This window comes from Falco naumanni, chromosome 6 (assembly GCF_017639655.2).
Source record: "Falco naumanni isolate bFalNau1 chromosome 6, bFalNau1.pat, whole genome shotgun sequence".
In the NCBI taxonomy this organism is placed as follows: Eukaryota; Metazoa; Chordata; class Aves; order Falconiformes; family Falconidae; genus Falco; species Falco naumanni.
The window spans coordinates 72,136,607-72,155,489 of NC_054059.1; the positions used below are offsets into that span (position 1 = coordinate 72,136,607).

Here is an 18,883-nt window from a genome sequence, read left to right on the forward strand (position 1 = left end):
GTTACAACTAATTTCAAAAACAAGAAGAAAGCTTAGATTCAATCTGATCACTTTCCAAACTGGTCTGCCACACAGCTAGGAGGGAGAGATCACAGTACCTCATTTTTCCAGCTTACCACAGTTTCAAGGGTTTGTGAAAACACTTTCCTAATCTTCTACATATCTATCAGTCAGTCTGTAACCAAGACAGCTTATGTACCCAAAAGGAGAAAATACTTCAGCACCCTTCACAAACATCTGCAACACTCCTGCTGCTGGTGTGCCCTCACCAAAACAGCCTCCATGAGCTGCAGATGTGCTATATGAGTGCCTACTGCATCTCTTTCCCCCTTCCACTACTCATAGAGGTACAGACACTGGAAAATGGTTTCAAGTTTGTCTAAACACCTTTTCCTTCTCTCCCTTAAGAAGTTTTACACAATCTAATTCAAAACACACTTCATCCCCTTTCCTTTTTCAACCCTGCCTGTAAAATCAGACATACGGAAACAGCCATACCATCCTTCACTTTTTTTACCATAAATTTCAAGGACTCTTGACTCAATGTAATCCCTTAACCTGGCTCAAAATGCTACTGAAAAATTATTAATAGTCTGCTCATCTTTAAAACAGCAGTCCATGTTACACATGCATGCAACTGCATACTCTGTCCAGAAAAGTATGCAGAAATTCAGGATAAGTGCCGAAAATGGATGTACTCAGAAACTGAGGATGCCAAACACACCCAGATATTGCCATTCAGAGAATTCACAGAAGCACTTTTTGTGCAGCAACATCTGTAAATTAAAGCATATTATTTTCCACCCTCATAATCAAGAGATTTGCCAGATTATCTAGAGATCTGTCTGATCATGACAGACAAAGCTGTTGAACCTCATGCAGCTGCCCGAAATGCACACTCAGGCAACGAGCTTACTCGTGACACCAAACAATAAACACAGCCCCTTCAGCGCTCACTTCCAATTAACAAAACTCCTGGTGCAATGAGGAAAGAGCCCATCACAGCAAGAGGAGTGCCCACAGGTGACAAACGCGCATGCCAGCAGCCACTGCTTGGCAGACAAACTGCAGTCCCATCTAACAAAGCGAGGATCAGAGACAGACTGCAGTCAGTGCTTCATCTGTGATCACCAAGAAGCCAGAGAGACTGGAATACCGTCAGGAAGCCAGACAGAACTTAAAATGGCAGCCTTGACAGCAAGTGTTAACTTCAATTAACAAGCTGTATTTGCAAGGCCAGGCTCCAAAATGCTCCTCAGCATCCAATCACCTAACTGTTGCTTAAAGACATGCCGTTATAAGAAGGTATTGGTTACCTGCTGGCTGAATAACCAAATCCTAGCCAGATGCTTAAACTACCAGCAAATGGGTCAGTCATACCCTACATCATTCAGGGCCCTCCAACAGGGAACAGTCATGCACCACCACTCATGCACCTGTGGGAATGGTTTGAGAGGTTCCTCACAAACCCATTTGTTAAATGATACTTCATTTTGTGGTTCAGGGGAAGGCAAGTCACAGCCCACCTTGTTGCTGAGAAGCCTTTTCATTGCTATCTTTCCAAATCATGTTATGCAACAAGTAATTCACTCCCACACATGTAGGAGCAAAAAAATGCCCTTCAGCATTAATAACAACTCTAGATTACTGTAATCTTAATAGAAATAAGATCACAGAAATTTTATTTATCACTCTGCAAATTACTTAAATCAAGCAAAAAAAAAAAGTACAAGATTAAATTAAGACTCCTTTCCAGCTCTACCCCTCATGCTTGCCTGTGAAAGTACACATAACAAAATTAAATACAGTTGTTAACTTTCAGGTGCAGTATAACAGCTATTTATTGACCTACAGAAGATCCAAGCACATACCTCAAAGAGCATGTGCCAAGGAGGGTAAGTTATTCCAGGTACCTGAAGAGACGCTGCTCTCAAATGAGAATGGTGACAGATACCATCTTTGGAAAATTCAGGACTGTATCGTGCTGAGCCTTCGTTGCCATCAATGACCTCTACAGTAATACAATAAATATTTTAGCATATAATGAATTTGCTGCATTACATTTGCTCTCATACTGAAGATCAGCTAGGAACTGATGAATTGTAGGCATAAAGCTCACACAAAGCTGAAAGCTACAATGGAGATCTTCCTGCCTGCATCAAAACTGCAGCAAAAAGCTGGGGGTGGGGGTGGGATGGAGGTTAGGAGAAAAAGAGGTGTCTTAAACAAACAAACCCTCATGAGCTCACCATTCACATACGCTTCCACCACATTCACAGGACCAGCAGTGAGATCCCTGCAGTCACTCAAGCAGGACTGGTGCTGAAGCTGCATCTTTATCGTTTTGAATCCTAAGATTTCTACCAGCAATAAAACTCTCAAAAATAACCTTAAAACCCCATAAGCTTCCCAGGAGTTCAAAGGACAGGCTGCATGACAGCTCAGAAACATGAGGGAAGTTGTATGTTTTAGCTCCAGTTCTGCTATCACTCGTTCAGATGACTTACGACTTCAGACACCTCTTTGCATCTCCGCTTCTTGGCCTGCTTGGAGGCATCAGTGCTTTGCCATTTGCAGTAACATCTCCAAAGCACAGAGTTCTTCCTATCCCCTCAATCCATGGCAAGGAGATGCCAGTCTCTTTCTAGATACCCTTATCTGTACAGAGGGTAAAGCATCCCAGAACACATGAAGCCGGCAGATATCAGCACTGTGTCTGCTGATCTACACCAGAATCTCAGCCAGCCAGATTGTCTCATTTTTTGGGATCTCATTTTCAACAGATTAAGAGAAATTATCCCAGGGGCATGGCAATGGACCAGAACGCAGGAGATCATTTCAAGACATCTGCAATAGCACACAATTAACAACAACTCCTCAATTTCGTCTTGTCTTATGACCTCACTCATTAGGAAGAGTTTTTATCACCCTCAAATAACATCTTTACAAACACTCCCCCCCCCATGTCTCTGCCAAGTCTTTCCTTACTGCCACTATAAGCCCGAGGCTTCTCTTACCTTGACACCATCGCAAGGGGAAGAAAGATGTTAACTTCCTCCACCATCTGTAATGAAACTGCCTATAGACACACGCCAAACAAGCTAGAATTACACCATTAATTTCAGCTTAGTCAGCTCACGCTACAAACTAAGTCAATATTTGACAGATATTTAGCAAGAACTACAGTTTATTCAAATTCAGTGCATTGTGCCCATAGAAGCAGATATAGCAACGGATGAGAGACAGCAGGACACACTGCTTGCGATTTGGGGGACAAACACTAAATAACCACAGAGTTCTTCTGGTTGGAGACCTCCTGTTATCAAAAAAAAAGGGGTTAAGGGAATGGAAAGGCCACTGTCTCCTGAGATCAGCCCTCCAAACCAGGCCTGCTTCATGAGCAACAACCAGCCTTCCTGCTAACAGGATGGCGAGTGAGAACATCTCATCTTTCACGGGCAGGGTTGCTAAGGCGATCAAACAAAAGGCCCGTTGTCTGCACCAATCCACAGTTTCTCAACACATCCCCATCACTGCTAGCTATAGGGCAGTTCAGCCCATACATGAAGCTCCAGCTAAATCCAGTCTCCATCAATAAACCAAGCTCTCTGAGCAGTTAAGGTTTTCTGTTATCTTCACAGCTGCTACACAGCTGGCAGAGAACAAGGAAATTCTGAGGAAAAGGATTTATGTGAAAGTAATGCCAAAGAGCAGGAAGTCAAGTCAGCAAGCAGAGTGTGAGGAATAAAATAACAATAAACGGAACAGATCAAGCACAACTTCACTATAAACTGCAACAGGCCCACTACTTCTACTCTTAGTTTTCAACAGAAAACATGGAAAAAATAAGATACCATCAACTGCAGGACAGCCTCTCAGCTTCCCACCCCTTTCTGCGATTTTATAAGCTTCTGAAATCCAGTTGTTTGGAACAAGCACATCCCAGCAGATATCGATGCTGTGAGTCAGCAACATCTCTTCACAGATGTGATCTCTCCCAAAGCGACTGTTTTTCACAACAACATCTCCAGACCAAGTGCAGCGTCAGCGCGACTCGCTCTCAGAGCTTTCTGCCAGCACTGTTTAGAGGAAGAAAAACTGCTGAAACCACCCAGCATGCCAGGTTGGTTAATGACATTGCAAAGAAATAGGTTTACTCCAGATCGTGTTAACTTTTAATACAAATCTCCTCCAACTTCGAAGACAGAGATTTTTTGCTTTTCAATATAAAAAGCTAGAGAAGATAGAAGCTATTCCTTTAACTGCCACTTCCATTTCTCATGATAGCATCTTCTTCCCTCCTCTATCATCACAGAGACATTAAAGCATCTGGATCTCTCTAAACCTGCTGCATGCACTGGTCCATCTTGCTAGCTGGCAAAGTTCTTTGCTTAGAGAAGCCCTCGGAAATGGTGCCAAAATTGAAGATTAAAGGAATGGGTCAGTGAAAAATCCCAAGAAACAGACCATCCCAGGGGAACAGGGGAAGTGTTGATACAAACCTCCCTCTTACACAACCAACCACAGTTAAGTGCCCTCCTGTCAGCAGATGCAAAGCATTACACAGGTCAGAGCTGCTACCAGGAGAGAAAGCTGCTCATAAAAAACCAAAGCTACATGAGCAAAAACTAAGTGTTCCTTGTTTTGTACATAACTATCTGGGAGAGGAGAGTTCAAACACCCAGTGAACAGTCCACATGCAGCCCAAACCAGCTGCAGAGCATGGAGCCTCCCCAGTGTTCCTGGACCTTGCAGGGAACCAATTTTGTTTGGCAAAAGGAAGGCGCCTGCAAAGACACAAGATCCAAATTCAGAAGAAACCCTGTTTTGCTGTGCTGCAGCTCACCAAAGGGATGGTTTTTGTTTTAATTCAGTTGCAGAGTAGAACTTAAAAACAAAAGGATACATATAAAGGCTTATAGCAACGTTTTCTTACACCCCTGGACAAACTTTTCAGCTACAAAAGCCCAAGGAAATCACACTGACAGCAGTGGACACCTAGGTATCCTTCATTTGAAAAAACAAAGAACAAAGCTCTGCTGCATCTGGGAATTAGAAAGCCTGACGGATTTCACTCTCGTTTATCCCCAGGCAAATTAGCTACTGTTTAAACATACAGCTTGGGCATTACATCATCTGTTTGCAGGGGATTTTTTTTTTTTTTTGTAAAGCTAAACCATTCTTGTGTTCACAGCTTGAGGAACATCACTCATTCCTAACAGACTCAACAAAATGAAGGGGTGGATCAAACTTTCTGCAGGAGCCTTGCAAGCAGGGAAGCACACACTTCAGCTGCTTTGCAAGTTCAAACAGTAGATGATCTTATCTGGAATCTAGCAGGAAACAGAGTGCCCCTTAGGTTTGTCTATTCAGATTAAAGGATGAAAAGCCTACATTTTCAAGTTATGATGTGCAAAACCCAGCCTGGCTTGATATCACATACCCTTCGGCTCACCCAGCTCCAGTTCAATGTGGATCTAAGGAGACATTTGGGTCCCATTTGATTCTTCCACTTGTTTCTGTCATCTATCCAAATAACCCCAGCATTTCAGCTCTTCTAGATACCATGCTGGCTTAATGGATCAGACAGAGAGACAGGGAAGGACCAGCTGCAAACTGAGCTACTGGAGTATTTTTGGTGTCTGGTCTCCTGTTCCAGCTTGGACACTCATTTTGGAGACTTATTTTCCCTTGAGAGACACAGACCTCCATCAGTCCAATATTGTTTCTCAACAATTGGCAGAACCCTAATTTTGCAGCACCTGCTCTTCGACGCTTGTTTCAGAGTTTTCTTTGGTGTATTTGAAGGACCAGGCTCTCACAGACTCTCAAGTACAGCTTTGGAAAACACACAGTGCAATGGGCTCTCATGTGAAAACTCAAATGCTGAGCTGATCCGAGAGATTTCACACAATCTGTTTATCTGACCCTTCGATCTCAAGAGCTGTCAAATTTTAGAGAGGAAAAAGGAAGAATGCCAGGAGAGAATTTCTAAAGAGTAAAACGAAGATCCATTGGTCTCATCCTCAAGAAGAACAGATTTCACACAGGCACACAGTTTATGTAGAGCAAGGCCCCCAGATGCTTGACCTTTTCCTACATACCAAACGCACAGTGGGCTGTGACTACAAGCCAGTGACATCAAGGAGTGATATTATTTCACAGTACTTTTACTAATTTTTTTTTTTTTTAAACGAAAAAAGAGTAGTGAGGTTTTTTTTCCCCACCCTAAACCTGCTAAGGTTCTATGACCTAATTACATTACAACTTCTTAAAGTTAAAAAAAAAAAAAGAAAAAACACACACACAAAAAAACACCACCACACCAAACTAAAAAAAACTAAAAACCAAACAAAACCCCAAAAAACAATCCAAAACCCCAAACAAAATCCAACAACAAACCACAGGCCTTTCATCATCACACCTCTAGACATTCAAAAATACAGTGAGAATTTCCTCCTTAGATTAATAAATGCATAAAGCATTATTTAGAAATAACACCAAGGACAAGCAATTCTAGCTAAAAACAAAAAAAAACCCCCACACTCAAAAAAAACCCAACGCACCACACAACAAACCCCTCCAAAAAACCTCACCCAACCAACCAAAACCCCACCCCCTGCAAAGTTTCAAAAAACTACAACTGCAGAAGTCCTGTTAAAGACAGCTTAACCTTTAAAAATGCCAGAACTGTAATGCACACAGAAGAATAGGTTTTGCTGTCAGAACGCAATTAAAAGAAACCCAAACCAACTCAGTTCTGCTCTATATCAAGATAGCCAGGAGCTGATCTGGGAGAAAGTCAAGCAAACAAATTTTCTCTCAGAGATTCCAAAAGGTCATTTCAAACAATTACTACAATGCAATACTGAAAACAACATATGCCAATTCTTTTTTTTCAATTTAACAAGATATCTTTACTGCTCTAGTTATTACTTGCAAAAGGTAATAATTCCAAGGATCACACAGCCAGCTAAATAATTATATGAATACCAATGAAGCATTAAAACTGCTTTTCAAAGCAAGCAGGCTACACAACTGTTTGTTTCCTCTTCCTCTCCCTCTGCTTTTACATAACACAGTTCCCAAAACAAATCTCATCTAGTATTAATCTCAGGCCAGAATGAAGACATTCTTTCCCATGTATGGGAAATAAGGAGATTATTAATTTCACTTCTTATGACAGAAAAGCAGAAGTCATAGTAAGAAGGCCTCAGAATAAAAAGTCACTCAAAGTCAATGAAAAGATGTGCCAAGGTCTGAAAATATTTGTACCAATACTGCATGTCTTTCCAGTTGTCTCACTACCGAGCAGCCTTCAAAATGGGGCATTTTCTTCTTGCTGCACAACTCCAGTCCCCATTAACGGGAACTGAGTATGTCAGCACAAACCTCGGTTTCACCCAGCAGCATGCAGGAACTGAAAAATGAGCATCCTATTCTAGTGACCTTCATAGTCATATCCAAAAGCAAACTATTCTTGTCCATTCAGCGTGTTCATTTATAACAACTACCCCTGCTTCATTAAATTATCCTCACTGGTCCTAAGCAGATTCTAGATTTGCAGTAAAGACAAAACAGCACTGGAACAGACCTCAAACACAGCACAGCAGCTGTGTCACTGTCCCGCTACCTATTCTTTATCTGCCCAAGCCCTGCAATGCTCCACCACTCCTACTGCTGCCAGGGGAAGGGGTCAAGTACATACAGGCATTGTCCTCCCTAAGTGGCAGGTACACATCCCAACCATTCCCTCCAGCACCAGAAGAGCAGCAAGCCCAGCTTCTTGCTGCTCTGCCTCTCGTTTTGCCTTCTGAGTAAGGGAAACAAGTTACCTTCTACCAGGCACCTATCCCTCATGGCCTTGGGGCAGCAAAATTCAAGAGTACCAGAGATGGGTAAAAATATCACAAGACAAAGACATTCCCTGTCCCCTGCCAAGTGAATGGGTCTCCTCCTCGGGCACTGCCAATGCTCATCTCTCACATCTTGGGAAAGCCAGACTGGACTCAAGACAGGAGTATCCTAATGCAGGAATATTAGGACAGTAAACTAACTGTAAGAAAAGGGGAGAAGGGGCACCTAGCAGTAGGATGAGGGGGGAAGTTGCTAAGAGAACCCCCTACCTCCCCCAAAAAATCCTACAAGCAGTTTGCTAATAGATTATCAAAATTAATCTCTTCACTGAGGCATCATATAAATGACAGGGACTGCAGAGCTGAGAGAGGGAAAGGGACCAAGGCCATCCCTTCCAGCAGCAAGCTATGAAATTTGTTCAACCATATCACGAATCTCCAGTCCAAAGGTCAGTGTCAACAGGTACTGGGCTGTACCTCCCAACATCACAGAAGCTCTGCGATACACTCGGATATTACGGAAACATTAACCTCTATTTCCCGAAGATTGATGAAGCACAGAAGCAGGGGAAGCTGACAGAAGGCCTTGGGTATAATCCCCTTTCTCCCCAAAAGGCTCCACATAAACATACCAATAATCTGAACACAGTATGAGTCAACACAGAGCTCCCTCAATACACACACAGCAGCATTTGGTAAACAGGCTAAGAATAGGCACAGGGACAGCAAAGTGTCCAAGCAAGACATCCCTGCAAATCAGCATTAAACTCACAAGAAACATTTGCAATACTGCTTTTGCTTTAATCAGTCTTAAGAAGAGGAAATTCACCTCAGTTCTTTTTATAATACCACGCTATTACATTTGTCAAACAGCTGCTACTTTCTCTCCCAGATATAGCTGCTTTCAGTGGTAACCAAAAGGATCACCGTGTCTGCGCATGTATTATAGATCAGAGATGCATATTAAAACAGACTTGAGATCCGCCTAGAGATTACCTGTCACTCCTTCCAAGTCAATGGAATTATACAGAGACGCAAGTTGGTGCAAAGCCTGGGACATACTTGTATAAACTACTCCAGAAGATGCACTGGGCCTTGCTGCCTCAGAAAGGTCGTCCAAAACACAAGCTCAGTAAGACAGACATTCAACTGATGCAAAAACATCTTCTCTGACATCTCCTTTGTTGCTTGGCCTTTCTAATCAAAATCATCATCATCCCAAATAACATAAAAGCTATTTCTGGGGAAAAAGCTGGTCTGATTCTTGAGGGTTGGGGAGGAAATTAGCTGCTGTTACAAAAGCCTTGAGATACCTGCCAGCTCCAGCCCAATCATTACTCCTAACTAACTACACCCTTGAGACACTTACAAAAGGCTTGGTGCTATTCATCACCGCCACAAAATAAAAACAAAGTCAGAAGACCCTGGGGACAAATGTGAGAAACCAACTGCAAGATTTCTTTGAATTATTTTATTATTATTTTCATTAACTTTTGTGAAGAATCCTAAGATTAGTATTGACAATAACACTTTGCAAATGATACGGATTTACAGCTTTCCCGTGAAGAAAGGTAGCCTCAAACTTCTTTTATGGGTAAGAGCCATAAGAAGTTTGCAGACTACAACAGCACTCAACAGCAAAAAACCAAAGAGCTTTGGGGTCCATCAAATCCTACCTACTCCGCTAGAAAGGAGCCACATCAGAATCAACTCTATGTTCTGCTTTTAGTAAGATCAACGAAATAATAACCACTCAAGAGTATTACACGGACAGCTCCTGCCTTTCTCCAGGCCCTTGGTTTTGTTTCCTGATGCAGGGTTGAGAACTTGCAAGGAGAGTCTTAACAACAGCTAATTGTCAGACGCCACAGTAATTAGTGGCAACTTTCCAATGCATCCATTTCTGGCTGGTTTTCCGATAGCTGGCTCCTCCTCAATCCCCACATTAAAATGAAGGTACACAAGGTAGGCGGCAGATTCATTTACAAGTACCAAGGTCTTCCCAGGAGAGATGCCTAAGGAAAGAAATATCTTACCTAAACAATGCATGGGTTGTGTTTTTTTTTCCCTTCCCATTTGCTATGGGGCTGCTATCTTTATTAATAATCTGAGAACAATGTTAACCTATTCACCGACATATACTATCAGATGTACAATGCATTTCTGTGAGCCAGTGGGCTCCCGTACCACATGTCCTCTTCATTTAGAGGTACTTTGCTGGCCAGAGAGAACAGGATCATGCTGTCCTGTCTTCTGCCCACCTGCTGGTTACACATCACAACTTTGATGTTACTACTCTACCAATATCAAAGGTTTCCAGTGATTTTATTTGCAGATCCTTACAAGTTTCCCTGCAGACAGAAAGCCCTCCCATATAGCAAATTCAGGACTGTTCTGCTTAGACTTTACAGACCCCTTAGAAAGCAGCTCACACCATTGCTCTATATGTTTAGGTTCTGCTCTCAGCTCTGAGGCTCCCCACTCATTTGGCAGCTCTTCTTGTCAGAAGCTCCAACGCTTTCATGCCAACCTTTTCCAGGCATCATCTGCATGTCAGCAGTACTCCACAGCATATACTCCACTCAACACCAACACAATCCAGAACACATCACTTCCCACTAAGTGCCTACACAGAGCAGACCTGCAGTGTAATTACTTCCTCACACCCAATAATAGAAACACTAAAAGACATGTACAAATTCCATTTTCATCCTGATGCACTCCTGCATTACATATGATGCGGAGGCATTTAATCAAGGGAAGAAAAGAAAGAAGTCTTTCCCACACTCAGTGACGTGCTTAATTCCATCACATTCAAATCTGGACCCAGAAGGTGGGGTACATATGGGATGGGGAAAAGAAAAGCTTAGCTTACGTTGAAAATTGAGACATCTTGATGGGACAATATAATGGAGGATGTTGATGGTTTTGATTGTACTGCCTTTATATAAGCAGAGGACCCAATGTTCACATTAAGTTACTAAACCTGAATTAACCATCTATTTGACTGGACCTAAAAAGTACTCAGCCTGTCAAGAAGTGTGCCTTAAGGAAGGCAACAAACGCATAGAACAAATATTTCCTGCTCCATGGCATTTTGGTTTTCAAATAAATATAATTCACTTCCAAATGAATCCACAGATGACCAACATACCAGTGTAGATTTGAGATGACTACATAGCTCCACAATCCTTTCATGTTACACAGAAGGGCTAACACAAAACAGTAAGAAAGCTCATCCGACAGAGTCAGACGTCAGAATATACATTTCAGCACAGCAATACTCGTACCAAAACACAACAGCAATAGAAACAAACCTCAGGCTACCTGCACTGCCGCTATCCCTAAGAAGAAAGTCAGGTAAGAACATACCTGCAAGTATTTTGAATCATAAAAGAAAGCATTTTCTGAAACAAGAAAGAAAAAAAGGCTAATCAACTAGAAACTGTACACAAAAAAAAGGAAATAAAAATGTTACTTGTGCAGTAGGAAATCTTATTTTGTATTAGAAGAAACTTGAGAGGGTTTATCAATGCTCTTGGGTTAATCCCATGTTCTGATACGACTCTCAGGCAGCCATTGGCAAATGCACCAAAATTCATTGGGGGGGGGGGGGGGGCAGGGAATAGGCAGACCCCCTCAACTCCAGGCAACCAGATCCAAACCATTTAAGAAACTGACCGTAAGGGCAGAATTTCTGACACTCATTAAAACACACACCTTAAAGAAAAAAACAAAAAACAAAACAACACCCCCAACAAAACACCAACAAAAAAAACACAAAACAACTCCTTTACATCCAATTAGTGGCTACAACCTGTTAGTTTGGAGATTTAGGGTTCCCTCCTGCCCAACAAACATAAAAGACCAATTTGTTTGATTTATGAGCCTGGATTTTCTGTATTTCACTTGATTTTATCAATAAGGGCCAGATCACTTTGTAGTTTGTTACCAGTTACATCAACACAGCTCTGAGAAACTGATGTCCACTCACCAGGAGTTAGCAGGGGCAGATACCAGCAGAGGGAGCACAGCGCACCTACATGCATCTTATATTAAAGACTCAGTATCGTAAACTTCCTCAGTAAACACTAAATAAAAAAAAATTAAAAAACTGGAATTTGCTTTAAAATTGCTACAGTCTTGTAGGGAATGGCCAGCAAGTCAACGCAGAAGCTACAAAAAGTCCTTTCAAATACATTTGTGACGGATTAGCCAGTCCGCTAAACTGTTCTTGCTGGTAACAGACATCAATTAACTAACAGCAATGATTTCACAAAAATGGGATTTCAATTTGCACTTCAAAACTGGCCCTGCAAGTGCTGCGTAATAAAATCAATTTACCTGGTCGGCCAGCGCTCAAGGCTTCCTACACCCAGACAATCCAGGGATCAGTTAGCTCCAAGCCACGGAGCTGTGCATGTTTCCGTCTTTATCCTTCCTACCAAACCCCAAAACCTCAAAGTGGCTTTGCACCTCTTCCCAGGCAGCATCCACCAACATCATCTGCATCTGACAAACAGCCGTCTAAGCTGCAGGAGCCAAACTCAACCACGACAATCCCCAGTAAACAGTACTTTCAACTATTCTTCAAGAAGAAAACTACAGGCTCTTTGCTTTTGAGGATATGTCTAAATTGCAACTCCGGAACTGCGAGCATACGCATGCTAGCTTTAGCCCAGCCTGTGTCAGCACAGGTTAGGTGAGACAACTGGAAGTTCCAGCTGCATCCCCCATATTCCATGTGAATGCTTCCCCAACTGCCTAGCCACATACAAGGAGAGATACGCCTGTCTATACTGAGATGATGCTATCTTAATATGCCTATGAGTATCACTTGCCTTTTTCACACAGCAGCAAACAAAACCCCCACATATTTTGCTTGTTGGGTGGTTAAGACATAGGAATCCCAGTCTGGGTTCGGATTCGCTTGTTACAGTAATGGCAAAAATTCCACCCTGGGTTAAAACCTCATGGTCAGGAATTGCTTCAAAATGTTCAGTTTGTTCCTGCCCCAACAAACGGGTATTTAGCACAGACACAGCTAGAGAAGTGAGACAGTGAGCACTGGGAAAACCTATCTGTCCATCAGGAGATGACATCCAATGATCAGGAGGTCCCTTCCCATTCAGTGTTTTTGTGGGGTTTCCAAAGCAGCAAAATTGCCTCTGGACTAGTAACCAATTCACATTCGACTGCTGTGATCTTGGCTTCAAACAGCTAACATGTGGGTAGCTGCATTTCCCACCCCAGTGAAATCATTACTGTGGGCAGGGGGAGGAATGCCCTGGGAAAACTGCAAAGGCAACTGGGAGAGGTGATAGGAGTCAAACAACAAGGAGAAAAATCAGGCAGCAGAGATTGAAACAAATACACACAGCCAGATGGGGGCGGGGGGGAAGACTAAAAACTTCAGATGGTGTATCATGGCATTTCAAGACATAATAGTCATGGATGGGCTCTGGCTCCATATATGCCAGCAAGCCCTGGGAATGCATCAACATTCAATTCATCAGCTGAACAGTCCCAGAGATCCACATTACAAATATTCAAGGGAACATGACAATGATGATCTTTCCCATCCCATCTGAACAGCACACAAACAGCCCTCCAATTTTTGCCATATATCACTGAGAAACAGCCTAAGTGAAGGCAATTCAACAATCATGTTTTTCTTGTTTTGTGTATTTCCTGCTTTTGCTCTGACTTGACCACTGCCAAAATCTATCCTCACATGCAAACAAACATGAGAGTCAACAGTCTCCACTTGAAGAATTCAAGAAAACTGTTTTGGACTTTACTTCTGCAACAAGATATCAAGAAGTTCAAGAACTATCTGTACCACAACTGAGCTGCCAGAAGAATTTGGCTGTACTGTGCTCAAATGAAGACAGTCAATCACCGCTGCTCCTGAATCTCTTAACACCAAGCTGAACAGATGCAAACTCCCATTTCTGGAATGAAAAACTGAAAAGAGGCAGCATCCCAAAGCCATGCGTGAATACAGATAAAGCTGCATATAACAACTGGACTCTCAGATAGTACATGAAAGTTAAGGGATTTGTCAGGGGGAGAACACTTCTCCCTTCCCATCACCACATAATCAGACTGCAGTTCATTTCTGATGCTACATCTGCATAAAAACTAGCTTAAGATCAGTCGTTACTTGATAAAACCCAACAACATACAAAACACACCCCCTGTTGCAAGAACCTTACTATCTGATTTCTCCATGAAAACAGAAATATCTGTAAGATAATCACTTGCATGTAACCCTCCTCTCAGGAAACAAAGTTACTTAATCTTCATGCCAATGCTAGACTTGCAGCATGGAAACCTAAGACATTTTAAAGCCGAGCTATCATATTGGAATATCAGCACATACAATTTATCAGGCACACGCATAAGCAATAAGAGATCAGAAACTAGTCATTGACACTCAGTGTTCGTATTTTAACACACAGAGCAACAGAACAGCATATCTAAGTGCTTCTCGGCATCATTGTGAATCCTTACTACAATTTTAACCATTTCCAGCTTATCCAGGCTACAAATTGTTTTGCTCTGGACCAGCATAACAGGGTGTTAGGCACTCAGCAGCAACGTATTAACCCCGCACTGGTGAAATTTTTGATTGAAGACCCCTATGTTTTTGAGCAAGAAGAGACCTCACGTGGGGAAAACAGCTGGGGATAAAAAAACATAACATGAACCTCAACTTCAGCAAACAATTCCCAGGACAGCAATACGAGCATACCAGAAACGCTGAGCAGTCCGGAGAGACAGCAGCCTTGTCGTTTCTATCCTTACCATCTCGCAAAGGCAAAACCCCAGCAAGAGCAACAGGGAGCACACACCGTTCCAGGGAAACTCGCTGCCAGAGGCAGCGGCAAGGGCTTTATCAAGTTTCCAAGAGATGGGACAACCCTGCGAGACGGCGACAAGCGCAGCGGGATCAGCGCTTCTGGTGCCCCTCGAAGCCGGACCAGGCGCTAGGCCTCAAGCCCCCCGTACCGAAACCGGCCTCAGAGCGGGAGGAACAGGGCGGCCCCGGCCCCGGGGCGGGAGGCGACGTCCCCCCGAAGGGGAGGAGATGTCGCAGACAGCCAGGGGAGAGGGGACGAGGGGGACTCTGGGCCGCCTGCGCCCCGGCCCCTCGCAGAGTTAGTTGAAAGAGGCGGGAGAGAGGGCAGGGGGCAGGCGGGAAGGCTGGAGCCTGTCAGCAGCGCCTGGGCGCCAGGTGCCGTCGCAGAAGGCTAAGGACCCCCCTCCCCGCAGCGTCCGTCTCCCTGTGAGACCCCCACAACGCCCCTCACGCTGTAAGGGACCCTACCCCCCGGCCTGCCCCTCAGGGACGCCCCAGCCGGGCCTCCCCGCACCGCCGCCTCAGGGGGCTTCCTTCGGACCGTACCACTCCCGTCACTCACCCGGCCCCACCAGCTCCCTCGGGGGTGGTGGTGGGTGTTACCGCCGCGAGTCGCTCCCCCACCCCCGTACGTGGTACGGTCCACCCTACCTCTTGGCGCCCTCACTTCACCCTCCTGGCGGAGCCGCGGTCCCGGCGCCAGCCGCGCCGCTCGCCGCCAGTGGCTGGGGGGGGAGCCATAGCCGCTGCCTTGTCTTCCCCCTCCGTCCGCCCTCCCCTGCTCCCCCCCCCGGTCCGGACACAGTTGGTTTGTTCCGAGAAGCCGGCCGGTCTTCTCCCCTAAACCGCTGGATCTCTCACGTCTTCGGCCATTTCCGACCGAACCGGCGGAAGTTGCCGAAGTGGTGGCGGAACTTAACGGCCTTATCCGAACTGTGGGCGGAGATAGTCGAACGGGCGGCGGAGAAAGCCGAAGGGCTAAAGGGGCGGGCAGCAGAAACGCGGAGGAGGAGACTCATGGCTCCGGAACCTGCCGAGAATAACCGAAGCACTCCAGATCTGCTCTGTCGCCAGCGCGGCGAGAAAGGGCCCAAACTGGCCAGGGCTCATGCAGTTAAGACTCGCCCTCCCCCGGCTCTGAGGAGGCGAGTAAGGCAGCAAACCGAAAGGGAGCTCTGTCCCTTTAAATGATGGAGGAGGCGGAGCAGCTGCCCCCCGAGCCCACCCACCTGCCACCGCGCATGCGAAGTGCATTTTCCCGCCTAAAAAGCAAGCACGTGCGCTGCTACCCCTCTCTTCTTGCTGAGGAGCCATCGCCGCCCTAGTGCCCGACGGTGTTTTCTACAGGCAGCCGCGTTCCAGCCCTTTACCCGCTGCAGCCCTGTCTTTCCCCAGTTGTCTCCCAAGTCCCTAGTGAGGCTGGGGTTGCAGCCACAGCGCTCAGACATGCCTCAGCCATATGGGTCAAACCACTGCGGTGACTGAAGGTTGCCACTGATCACCCAGAGACGTGTCCAGGTGATTCCTGGCAAAAGAGGTTCTGAAAACAACTATATTGTGGGAAGCTGATCTTGATGTGCGGAATGAAAACTTTTTAACTCAGGATAGGTTATAAAGCAGGTATAGTTAATTCACCAGCAGGCATCAGGGTGGATAATTCCAAAAGCACCTGCTGCCCCAACTTATTTGTGCATGTGTGATTTAAACTATACATTCATACATATTCAATAGATGCCCAAGAATCATTGGGTTAGGGTTAATTATTGGGTTGGGTTAGGATAATTAGTCTAACGAGAAGTCATTAACATAAGTTTCCTCCCATTTGTGCTTGTGCACTGTTTCCTGGTGGTGGTCATGGGGGTCGTTGAGGATGAAGGCTTAGTAGTCTCCCTCATTCTGAACTTTTCACCTTCACTCTTCACACAGACTCAGTTGTGTCTTGAGTTTCTTCCAAGCCATAAAACAGGACAGATCCAGTTTTCCTATCTCAAGGCACAGATGTTCGCATACGAGTGTCTTCTTATTGGCACACAGAGCATCCCAGGTCCACCTTATCAGCACAAAGGGCCCCAGGACCGGGCCTAATTTGCAAAGTCATACTGTGAAGCTCCTCATCTTATTTGCAAATTCACACTGTGAAGCTCCTCTTTGTATATACAATGAGAGTTTTAATTATTCTAAGTTTTTCATATCCTATTAATCTAGTTATTTCTACTCTTTCTGTCAATCTAAAGACTTAAAGAAAGTGACTACAGAGTCTGCTTACAGGTACTAAAATACCGCTACAGGTTCGAATTTGTTACAAAATTACATCAAGATCCAACCTGGAGGGTTTGCATTAGCAGCACAAATTATTACTCATTCTGGACAAAGTACTCTTTAAATACTAAGAGTGGTGTTAAATGCCATTAGGAGTTAAATGTTAAGTCATAGCAGCTATGTAAAATTTAGGGTGACAAGTACCAAACATACCATGCAGGAGATGGTGATTGAAGCAAAAGGGGGGAAAAAGCAATGAGGAAATAAGGGGTGGGGGTGGTGGGGAATGGTGTCAGCATCTTCTCACATCAAAACCAAGTACAAACAGGTTCAGTACTCTGCATCATTACTTTACGCACTTTAACCATAATTTTATATTTTAGGTGCTCGATGAAAGGCTTTCATATCTATAGAAATCAAATCCCACCCCAAAGTACACAAACTGACAACTTTTGGAGGATTAGAGAATTTTCACAAGAAGAAATAGAATTTTATCTCTGTAGGAGTGGAGAGGATGGCAACCGTAATGTGCCTCTGGCCACAAAGCTCCAGGAATCACAGCTTTAATAAAACATGAGCACTTCAAAACAGTGAGAAACCACTTTTCCAGCGTTCTTCGCTTTTTAACAGTCGTTTACACATGTGTAAAGAATGCAAGGAGAAACTTAACTTTTATACTGAGATGAAAAAACAGTGGGGGGGTAAGGTGGGGGCCACAGGTCTACCCTTTGAGAAGCAATACAAAATCCAATCTCACAAGAAGGGAACGTGCTGTACTGAAGAGCAGCAATAGGTACTGCAGGTTCAAAGGCCCTAAGAAACTATATTTTTCAGGAAAAAAGATGACAGCCGATGACTGCATTGCACAGTAAATTAACACCCAAATCACTGAACACACCCAATGTTATCCTAGCACACACATCTGGTCCCACTCTGCCATGGTTTGAGGTTTTGCTATTCCACCCTGCTCCACCTGGAGCTGTGCATGAAGATATGGGGAGACCATAAATTCCTTTCAGGACCTCACTGAGGAAGAAATACAGAGAATGTGCCCTTCAGGACGCAACTCAAGAGAACAATTCTTCTCCCAGCTCCCAAAAGAAAACAATCTTTCAGGACCAGCAGCCCATCTGCCAAATCTTTCTTTCGGATAGCACTGTCAAAGCTATTACATGTTACATTGACAAAGACACGTTCAGATTTAATCCCCTACTCTGGGTACCTACCCTTCTTCCTCTAATGTATAGGAGATCTGTGTTACAGGGGAGTTTTCAGTTTCCCTTCCACAAAGCCAAAAATCCACTGCTCAACTGCCTTCTGTATATCCCAAGAGAAGAATTACTGTGTTCAAATAGCCTCATTTTCCACCTTCTCTGCTATCTCAGCTTGTTTTCTCATATACAGTATCCAAGAACACACAGAAAATTGTCACGTTAGAAGTGGATCCTAATGGGCAGAGTCTATAGCCTATGATGAGTATCAGTTTAAACAAGAAACCTGGTTGCATAGAAAGTTGCCCAACTCTCTTCCTAGTGAGAAGCAGCCTTTTACTCCTACCAGTTCTCAGCCTGGTTTCCCAAACAAACAAGCTTTAATGCACAGCACCGGCTGACTGCACAGCGCCAGTCCTGTTAAAGACTTTGAAACTCCTTGGCGACTTTTAGTTGAATCTGACAGAGGGGCGGAGGTCTAAAAATACTAGATCCGGCTATGTGAAAGCATGCAGGTGAAAGGCAAGGACACCTGAAGAGCAGTCACAGTTCAGAACTTGCCCCTTCTGTTCAACCTGCTCACCAACCGAGCAGCCAGCGTGTGCGTGGCTCCCAGCCAGATATCCAAGTGGTGCACTTCCAGCTAGCAGCACAAAAAGCAATAGGAGGTTTGGGATTTGAGGGGTGCCTTG

At 44.3% G+C, this 18,883-nt stretch overlaps 1 protein-coding gene across 10 annotated transcripts in view; it reads right to left on the reverse strand.

The window, feature by feature from the left end:
• EXTL3 (exostosin like glycosyltransferase 3) overlaps positions 1–15,629 on the reverse strand; it is a 130,930-nt gene extending 115,301 nt beyond the window's left edge. For all 10 annotated transcript variants that reach the window (XM_040597580.1, XM_040597577.1, XM_040597575.1 and 7 more), the window contains exon 1: positions 15,373–15,629. The gene's annotated coding sequence lies outside the window, so the exon portion shown is untranslated. The remainder of the gene's footprint in view (positions 1–15,372) is intronic.
• Between the last annotated feature and the right edge of the window lie 3,254 nt (positions 15,630–18,883).